Source organism: Phyllostomus discolor, chromosome 5, assembly GCF_004126475.2.
Source record: "Phyllostomus discolor isolate MPI-MPIP mPhyDis1 chromosome 5, mPhyDis1.pri.v3, whole genome shotgun sequence".
Lineage (NCBI taxonomy): Eukaryota > Metazoa > Chordata > Mammalia > Chiroptera > Phyllostomidae > Phyllostomus > Phyllostomus discolor.
Window position 1 is genome coordinate 102,983,369 of NC_040907.2, and position 9,760 is coordinate 102,993,128.

Here is a 9,760-nt window from a genome sequence, read left to right on the forward strand (position 1 = left end):
CATGTACTAGGACCCAGGCATCCATCTCCCCACCACACACACATATACTTCTAGTGAGCCCAGCTGCGCACAGACCCTTCCTGGGCACACAGCTAGGGTTGCCACCTCAGACAGCCATATGAGGCTTCAGCCTCCTGCTGAGGTCCCCACAACAAGCAGGAACATTCCTGGCACAGCCCCTACTGTTGAAGACATCCCTCACACACACACCCCAACCCAATTAGTTATTTGAACTTTTGATACCCTCCATCTGCAGGGCCACCCCAATGATGTCACTGGCTGATGTCACCAGCTGTAGAGAACAAGAGCATACTTCAGTTTCTCTACCCTACTGTACCTGGCCTAGTGCTCAGGTGTGCAGTCCATCCCCCAATGCTGCTAGAGTACAGTAGGGATGGTGGGAAGCCCTAAGGTGCTGATAGGGAATTGAAATTTTGAAATTCTGAAGTCATCCAGCTCAGACTGCAGGTGGAAGCTTTGAGCAAGCATCAGGAACAGCTTGTTCTCGCTGTTGGGAGGTCAAGGACAAAGCCCAGCCTCCTCCTCACACACCTTAGATAGGTCCTAGAAGGTGAACCTGCCAAATGTTCATGGTACTTTTGTCCCCTCAAAGGCTCCCTGGCCTCTGGCACACTCTAGACTCAGACATGGAGAGGCACCAACAGGAAGGAAAGTGACCTGGTAACCTTTCATTTCCTGATTCTTCCACCACCAGGTGGCCATAGGTGGCAGCACCCTCAACTAAATGCCCAGCTTCTGTAAATCCCCAGAGCAATGCCCTATCCCTTCATACTTCAAGAGGTCAGGGTTCCGTTCTTTTTGTTCTCTAGCCTCTTCCCCACCTGTAAATAGACTCTCTATCAGATGCCCCTTTATAGTGTGCTGTGGTCCTGAGTGGCTTTAATTGTCATTTTAAGTATATGGTAGTTGTAAGTATGCTTTAATTAAATATATATTATGCCACTAATGCTAGCAAGATTGAAATTACTCCTAATGTTGATAGCTATAAAAACCAGTTTGTACATGACAAGACAATGAAAGAAATAAGCAATCCCTTTTAAAACATATTTTTAAGTTTAAAAAAAGTTCAGTGGTTTATATCAACAATATGCGTCTTATGACAATAACATGTATAGATTGAGTACCCTATGCCTCTCTTTATATCCTATAGAAAAGAAGTATTTACATTATTCATGGGTTGTATTAAATTTTAAGAAAGGTCAATTGTATCCTTACCTCTTAGGATAAACTATTCTGGGATGCACAGCTTTAACACCATCATTAAAGTTGTTTGTAAAAGAATAGAGAATTAAAAAACAAAGCATTTGAGGGGTGGCAGTTATAACCAGCAAATGCCATTCATTAAGTTAATGGAAGAGAGGGCTCCACAAACATACTATTTGAGCAAGCTGACTAATCCACATTGCAGTTTTAAAACTGAAAGTTATATATTATCTGTCACAAGTCCCAACAAGACAGCATCAAAATGGCATCTAATTCTTTGCTTGCTTTTATTATACCCCTTGGAGATGTTATGGGCCTTGTGGCATAAGGCTTCTTTGTCTCTGCAGCTTTTAAATAGGCAAAGAACACATTAATATTGTGTCCACACTAATCATGGTACCTACATTGTCAAACTTTCCACAATAATTGGGTGCTGAAAACATAATGACTAACTGCTTCTTTGCAAAATACTTCATATCCATCTTCAACTTCCTGATGAGCTCTACATAGAAGATTGATATCATGCTTATAGAGAAATTTTGCAACCACTTGTTCACTAAGTGTCAAGGACACTTCTCTGCCATTTTCACCCCAGCCTAAGATATCTTTATTAGGGTCAGACCACAAAAGATCACAGAAAAGACCTTGATATTGTACATTAGTTGGTCATATAATTCACAAATCTGCTCCATTGATTGAAGATCTGGTGATAAACCCCCATGACAAAAAAATTATTTACTTATCCATGATGGCTACTGTCAGTACACAGTTAAAGCAGTTTGTGAAAGTTTTCCAGAGTTTAATGTTGTATCTTCTTTTACATTCATCATAAAACCCATAAATTCTGTTGATACTGGCAGAATTTGTGGTTTTCTCTGAGCAGAGAAAAATTCTCAAGATATTTGATCTTGTAAGCTGTTGGAAACCGTCCTGCCTGGTTTCAGAAGCTGTAACCACCCCACCCCCCACGGCTAAGGCTGAGTGGGTGACCTTCGGACCATAAGCCACTAAGGAGACAAAGTTTATCTCCCTAGCAGGAGCACCGCTTCTGCTCCTTTCACTTCATCATAACTGGCCCCCAATGCTTGGTCCGTTAGCCAATGATGGTAAGATTCCCCAAGGGGGGAATGACCTAAGACAGGCATGATCATGTAGGAGCCCCCCAAGGAAGGACTTGGGAGGCTGCAGCAAAAGGGGGTGATGGACCCTTGCCCCTGGCTTTGACATAGCCCGAGTCCTCATTCTATCTGCAAGAAGTCTCCTAATCTCTTGGCTGCCTTACTTCCCCTGCTTGACTTAAGCCTGAAACAATGACAGAGGGTGGTGCAGCCCTGTGCTGGAAAGGGCAGGTTCACCAGGTGACCAGGCCTAAGAAAGAATATATAAAATCCTGTGAAATCTGCTTTGCTTAGAATGCTCTCAATTAAATGATAAGAGTCCAAGCAAGAAGTGAGTTTGTTCCTCAAAGTTTTATGGCTCTTTAGCTATCTGACCCTGACTCAAAATAGGCCCTTAGAGTTCTTTGTATATTATCTATTGCTTGATCCTTACTGCCTGACAATGATTAATGAGCTTTACCTGTATTCCTGTGCAAAATGAACCCAATAAAAGCCCATTGAGGAAAAGACTCTTGGTCCTTCTCCTTTGAGAGATCAGCCACCTTTCTTCCGCAAGCAGATCTTGTCTTGGTAGACTTATTCTCATCTGTGGTGGCCTGGGGGGCCCTGTGGGTGGAACCCCCCCCCCCACAGTAAGCCAATAAGAAGCAGTCTCCAATGACTGATTCCCCCATCCACGTAGTCCCAAGAAACAGATAGTTGCTTTCTGGTGGAAAACCGTTTTACTCAAAAAGTCAAAATAAATCATAGTATCACCACATATTTTGAGTGGCTGTTCAAATTCGAGTATGACAGGCTGTCTGAGCCTTCTCCTGTAACTGGACAGTTTTACTTCCTGAACACCTTGACCATCTTTATTCTCCAGAAATGCTGTAATTATTGCTGGTGAGAAACCTACTGTTTTCCTGATAAGTAGCCTTAATATCTCACAAAACTCATCAGCAGTCTGGTGCAGTAAATACATACTTTTAGGTGTAATTAATAATCTTGTTAACCTAATTCATAATCAATATCGAGGTATTTGTTTCCTTGTGTTTGTATTTTGTCATTGGTGTCTTGGTGCCATGAGTGTGCAACAACCACTGTCAGCCCAGCTCATGTTAGAACCCTCAGGGGTTCAGCTCAACCCTGTGAACACTAATGATCATATTGTAGGTTCTGGCCCCAGCACCCACCTGGGGCTTTCTGGAGGCTGTGGTTGCATTGCCTCCTGGGTTCATCAAGGACTTAAGCCCCTACTTTAAACAAGGTAAAAAAATGGTCCCAGTGCCTGGGAAATTTCAAACCATGGGTAGTGTCCCTTGCATGCCACCCTTCCAGAAGCATCTGGGAAGGATATGAGGATGGTCTCCAACTAAAGATGCTAAGATGTCACAGCCTCCACATTCTTCCTCAGCCTTCCTCTCATAGTCCACTACACTATGGCCTGTTTTCTCAGAATCCTAGGAACCAGGACTAAGCCCTGTGTGCTTTTTCCCCTCTCTGAGGCTGGCAGCAGCAATAGTGGCTCAAGGTCAGTCAAGAGCTGCAGGAGAGGAGCCTGTCAAAGGCAGACCTTATGAATGGACTTCCATCTGACTGTAATTGGAATTAATATTGAGGCTTCACTTCCAGGAACTCCTCCAGCAGACAAATGTGGGCCACAGAGGTCTTGGCTGCCATGCTCCAAAAGACAGCCATAAATTTCCTCCCAAAATGATGATGCACAGGCTAATTGCTCTGGAAGCATACAACAAGGCATTCTGTCTCCTCCCAGTCTCTGTCCACTCCCTGGGAATTGGGCCAGGGATAGGTACAAGGGAGTTGGCAAAGTCACAGTGAAGGAAAACATTTTAATCCACTTAATTATGAGCCTCTCAGAAAACAGAGCTCTGTTTCTTGTTAAACTGGTCAAGGGAAATGAAAAGTGACGCTCCCCTACCACTAATTTTTCATTGGCTGAAGAAGCTCAGAGTTGGAAGTGTTGGGTGTGGGTAGCACTAGGCTGTGTGCATCTAGGAGCAGGACCCTAGGAGGGTATAGTCTGTCCATGAGCTAGCTTTCTTTTTCTCTCTCAGTTTCTCTCTCAATTTCTCTTTTAGTCCCTCTCTCTCTCTCTCTCTCTCTCTCTCTCTCTCTCTCTCTCTCACACACACACACACACACACACACACACAGAAGCAGTCAGCATTATTACCTTTTTGTTCCCTCCGAAAGGCAGGCAGTTTTGTGTGGAAATACCCTTTGGTACTGTGTTAATTTTTTGTATTCTTTTTTCCTTAATCCAAGCCTGTGCTTGATTTCAAGATAGTCACAGATGTAAATGTTCAAATAAAAATCATAAACTTCTAAATAATAATCAGTAAATATTTAAATGATAAGCATAAGCCCTTCACTAGATTATCTTTACCTATCAGTTCCTCCATCTATCCATAACATATGTGTCAACAAGCCCATCTAAGTATCAGGCATTGTTAATTACTGAAGATACAGACAGAGCCCCTGTTACCTGGAGCTTCTATCTCCTAGGGGAGATCACCAAGAAAAGGCAAATGTCTACAACATTGGGGGTGGTACACACACAAATGAAGTGGTACACACAAAAATGAAGTGGTTTCCTAACCTATACTTGACTCCGTGGGATACCCAGTGGCTCAGAAGGAACAGACCTCATTTTGCTTCATTTCCACCCATGGTATAGACAGAAACATGAGGGCACAGAATGGGTGTGGGCCTTGTTTGGGTTCAGAAAACACTAGTAGAAGAACCCAGATCTCCAACTTCTCCCCCAGGATGTTTTCCCCAAACCACACTGCTTCATTTTAATGAGTAGTTATTGGCTTCCTGGTTGCCACAGGCTCTGGGCAGCCAAGCTGTGCTAGCAGGTGAGGCATGTACTGTGGGAATATCAGGACTTTATGTCTCACTTTAAGGGGCAGCTAGTCAAGGCCAGTGAGGGAAACACACATGGCCCGCCTGTGTAGAAGCTGGACCAAAAGCCAGGCCATGGTCCCACCTTATGCTTCCAAGGCTGGGCCCACCTATTCTAGGCAGAGTCAGAATTTGGAGATGGAACTAATCCCTACATGGAGTGTTGCAACTGGTTCTCCCCAGAAAAATCAAGGACTGGGGCCTCTGGTCAAAGCTTCATCAGGGAGGGGCAAATGTACTCAAGGCAGAATCCTTTGTTCCTCTGCATCAGTCAGCCTACTGCTGAGAAGCCTGACCTCTTTGTAAATTTGGACATGTCCCCAGAGCAGAGGCTCAGGTCAGCTTAGGCCTGCTCCAGACCAGCTAGCAGATAGCACCCAGCCAGTTCTGAGCAAGCACACATCCATTTCTTTGTTTTGCTTATTGAGTCTGGGCCGGATAATGATGACTCTATCCCATGAAACCATTTAACAAATAAACATATAAGACAATTTCAGAGAGTTATGTGTGCTGTGAGTAAAATGGGGAAGGGGAACAAGAGTAACAGGGAAGGTAAAGTAGATGGGGAGCATCATGCAATTGTAGTTAGTTGATGAGAAAGCCACTCTGTCGAGGTAGCCAACAAGGAAAAGCCAGCCATGCAAACAATGGTCTAGGGCACGACATCAGCCTCATGGTTTGCCTTCAAAGGACCAAATGTAATTTCAACTCCTTAACAGTTAAGGAGTAGTTACATTTATGCAGTCCTAAAATTATTTCAGCCCTTTGAAGGAAACTGCTAGGCTGATGTGGCCCTTGGTGAAAATGAGTTTGACACCCCTGATCTAGGGTGAGGAAACAGCAAAGAAAATACCCTGAGGCAGAAATGGGTTTGGAGTGTTCCAGGAGAGAAGAGGCAGGCAGGCACCAGGAAACCAAGTAAACCAGGAAAATATAAAGGCCAACAAAGCCGGTGGCTGGACCCACAAGGTTTGGGGCTTGGATTCCATTCTAAGTGCAGAATAGAGTTTGTAATATGAAGTGATCAGGCTGATGCTTTCAGAAGAGTCAGTCTAAGGGGCCCTGGCTGCCAGTGTGAGGAGGTGGGACTTTTCTCCAGGAAACCAAAAGAAGTTTTTCAGCAAGGAACCAGTGAGTTGTTCTCTTTCCTTAGGCCCCTTGCCTTGTCCAAGTGCAAATCCCTGCAGACCTCATACCGGGCAGCTGTGGGACGAAAGCAGAAAAGTTGGCATTTGTGCTGCCTGTCACCTATAAGACCCAATTAACAGAGACAGGTATTGAATTGTTATGGGTGCTTTATTCAGATGGCCAGCGGTTTGAGAAGATGGTGGGTTTGTACCCTAATGGACAGTCTTATATTTCCTTCCAAGCCAGCCCTTTTATAAGGGGGTAAAAGTGTAGGTAAAAGAAGTATAGGTTAGGGGTGGGGTGAAAAGATGGTGATAAAGTAGGTGGGAGCTGAAGGCATTTGCTCGTGCACCCAACTGGGTCACTTAGCTGATCTTCCAAAGGACAAAGTGAACAGCCAACAGAATCTTAGCTGATATGAAGTTTGGAAGCCAAAGTGTGCAGAGGACACTTCAAAACAGGCAATAAGGAGGTTTTATAGACAGGCAGGGAAAGTGCCCAGGCATGATGGCACCAGAAACCATGGAGCCGGGGGTACAACATCAGAGGAGAGCAAGGTAGCAGCCCTGGAGCTCCATGCCCTCCCAGGGTGGGGAAATCACATTCCTGCTCCAGGAAAGACTTGAAAGCAAAAAGTAACCATGCAGGAGAGGGGGAGGTTAAAGAGGCAGCACACATGTACACAGGTGGTCAGCTGGGAGAGTGCGAGAGAGTGAGGGGGATCTGGCAGCACCTGGAGCTAGGAGATGTGGGCCACGATGTGCCGTGACTGAGACAGACTCTTGACTTGCCAGAGAGTTGAAGTGTGTGGAAAGCTGGTCAGTGGCTGGGCCCAGCGGCAGTGCCCACAGAGCCTTTTTTCAAAAGGGGAACTGAAGTGTGCTGGGCAAAGACCTTGTGTGTGCAGCTGCCCAGCCAACAATGAGGGAGTATTGTAGGCATGATTTGCCCCCAATGTGCACCTCACAGATTGATCAAAGGGGTACAAAGTGAGGTGGGTTATTGGCACCAGCCAGACACAACTTCAAAGTGTAGAGGGTGCTGGCTGCAAGGTGCTGGGAAGGCAGTGGGCTGGAAACCATGCAACTGTGATTATTGTAACCCAGACTGAGTCCACCTCCTTGGCAGAAAAAACAAAAAAGGAAAACTGAGCCCAACCCCCCACCACCCGAAGGGGCCTGGAAAATCTGCAAAATCAGCCTGGCTGGCTTAAACCAGCAGGGGCCTTTTACTTTATTTGATTTTATTTTTAATTTGAAGAGTAAGACAGTAGACCTGGAGCTGAGAGAAAACTGGAGACAGATCCAGAAAGAAATCAGAAGGTGAACAGCTTCTAATAGCTGAGATAAATTTCACCTTGCTATTCATCAGAACTGGCAAGATTGTTTTTTTATTTCTCTTTCTTCTTTTCTTTATTTAGGATTTTTAATTTTTTTTGTTTTTCTGTTTTTCCCCCTTTATGATTTTGATTTTGATTTTTGATCTTTCTTCTTTAACTTCATTCATATTCCAAATACTCACTACTATTGGTCTTTTACCTCTTTATTCTTTTTTATTTCAGATCAGATTTTTTTGTCATGTATTGTTATTCCAAATCCCACGCAGCACCCTTCCCTGGTCTTAATCCATTTTGCCATCTTGCTGAGCTTTATTATTGTTGTTGTAAACTTTATTTTTTCTCACACTGCACCATGCTCCTATCCCTTACTCCCACTATTTCTCCTCCATCTAAACTTGTATAAGTGCTCTTCTTTCTTAAGTCAGCTGACATTCATTTTCCTCTCTTATAAGAGTCTTTTTTCCTTTCCATCTTTATACACAGTGCCTAGTTGGGCAAAATACCATGGTTATTGTTGTACTTCTCCAATGGAACTCCTATTTGTTCACTATTTATTTGTACTTTAAATCACATAGAATATTCTCTCCTGTCTTACTTCATTTCAACTTTAAATGAGTGAGAGAGAGAGAGGAACACAGGTACAAAGGGGAAAAATGGCAATAAATAAGTATGTATCAATAATAACCTTAAATGTAAATGGATTATGCTCTGACCAAAAGACATAGGGTAGTTGAATGGATAAGAAACTGTGACCTGCCTATATGCTGTCTACAAGGGACCCAACTCAGCACCAAAGACCTACACAGACTAAAAGTGAAGGGTTCATAAAAATATTCCAAGCAAAGGCACAGGAAGAAAAGCCAGGGTAGCAATAGTTATATCAGACAAAATAGATTTCAAAACAAAGGACATAAGAAGAGACAGAGAAGGACACTTCATAATACTCGAGGGAAGAATCCATCATGAACACATAAACGTTGTAAACATGTATACACCCAACACAGGAACATTCAATATATGAGGAAAATCTTGGAAGACTTCAAGAAAGATGCAAGCAACAACACACTCATAGAAGGGGATTTTTAACACCCCACTGTCACAGATGGACAGATCTTCCAAACAAAGAATACACAAGGATATGGTGGCACTGAATGACACCCTAGATTGAATGGATGTAACTGATAGATACATAACTTTTCACTTCAAAGAAGTAAAATACACATTCTTTTCAAATGCACATGGAACGTTCTCAAAGAAAGACCACATGATAGTACACAAAGTATCCTTAACAATTCAAGAAAATTGAAATAATATCAAGCATTTTCTCAGATCACAATGGCTTGAAACTTAAAACCAACCTCAAGGAAAACACCCCAAAACATTTAAAAAATCATGGAGACTGAATAACATATTATTAAACAATAAATGGGTAAACAATGAGATCAGGAAAAAGTCAAAGCTTATGAAAATGAATGCACAACAAACCAAAACCAATGGAATGTAGTTAAGGCAGCCCTGAGAGAAAGGTTTGTAGCAATATAGTCCTACCTAAAAAAGAGAGAAAATTTTCAAGTAAAAAACCTAACCCTACATCTACAAAAACTGGAGTAACAACAAACAAAGCTCAGAGTGAGTAGAAGAAAAGAAATAATCAAGATTAGAGCATAATTAAATGGCATAGAGAATAAAAGCACAATTCAAAGGATCACCAAATCCAGGAGGTGGTTCTTTGCAAAGGTAAACATCAACAAGCCTTTATCCAGAATCTGAAAAAAAAAGAGAGATCATCAAAAAAATAAAATAAAATCAGAAATGAAAAAGGAGAAATTGCAATTGATATCACAGAAACAATAACTATATGGTAAGAAATCTGATAACCTGGGTGAAATGGGCTAATTTCTAGACATATGATCTTCTAAAACTGAATTGGGAAGAGGCAGAAAGCATAAATAGACCAATAACAATTAGTGAAATTGAAGCATTAATGAAAAAACTCCTAGTACACAAAAGCCCTTGACTGGACTGCTTCACAGGTGTTTGC

The 9,760-nt window shown here is 42.7% G+C and overlaps 1 pseudogene; it reads right to left on the reverse strand.

The window, feature by feature from the left end:
- Positions 1–1,458: 1,458 nt before the first annotated feature.
- LOC114497162 lies at positions 1,459–3,306 on the reverse strand (annotated as a pseudogene).
- Between the last annotated feature and the right edge of the window lie 6,454 nt (positions 3,307–9,760).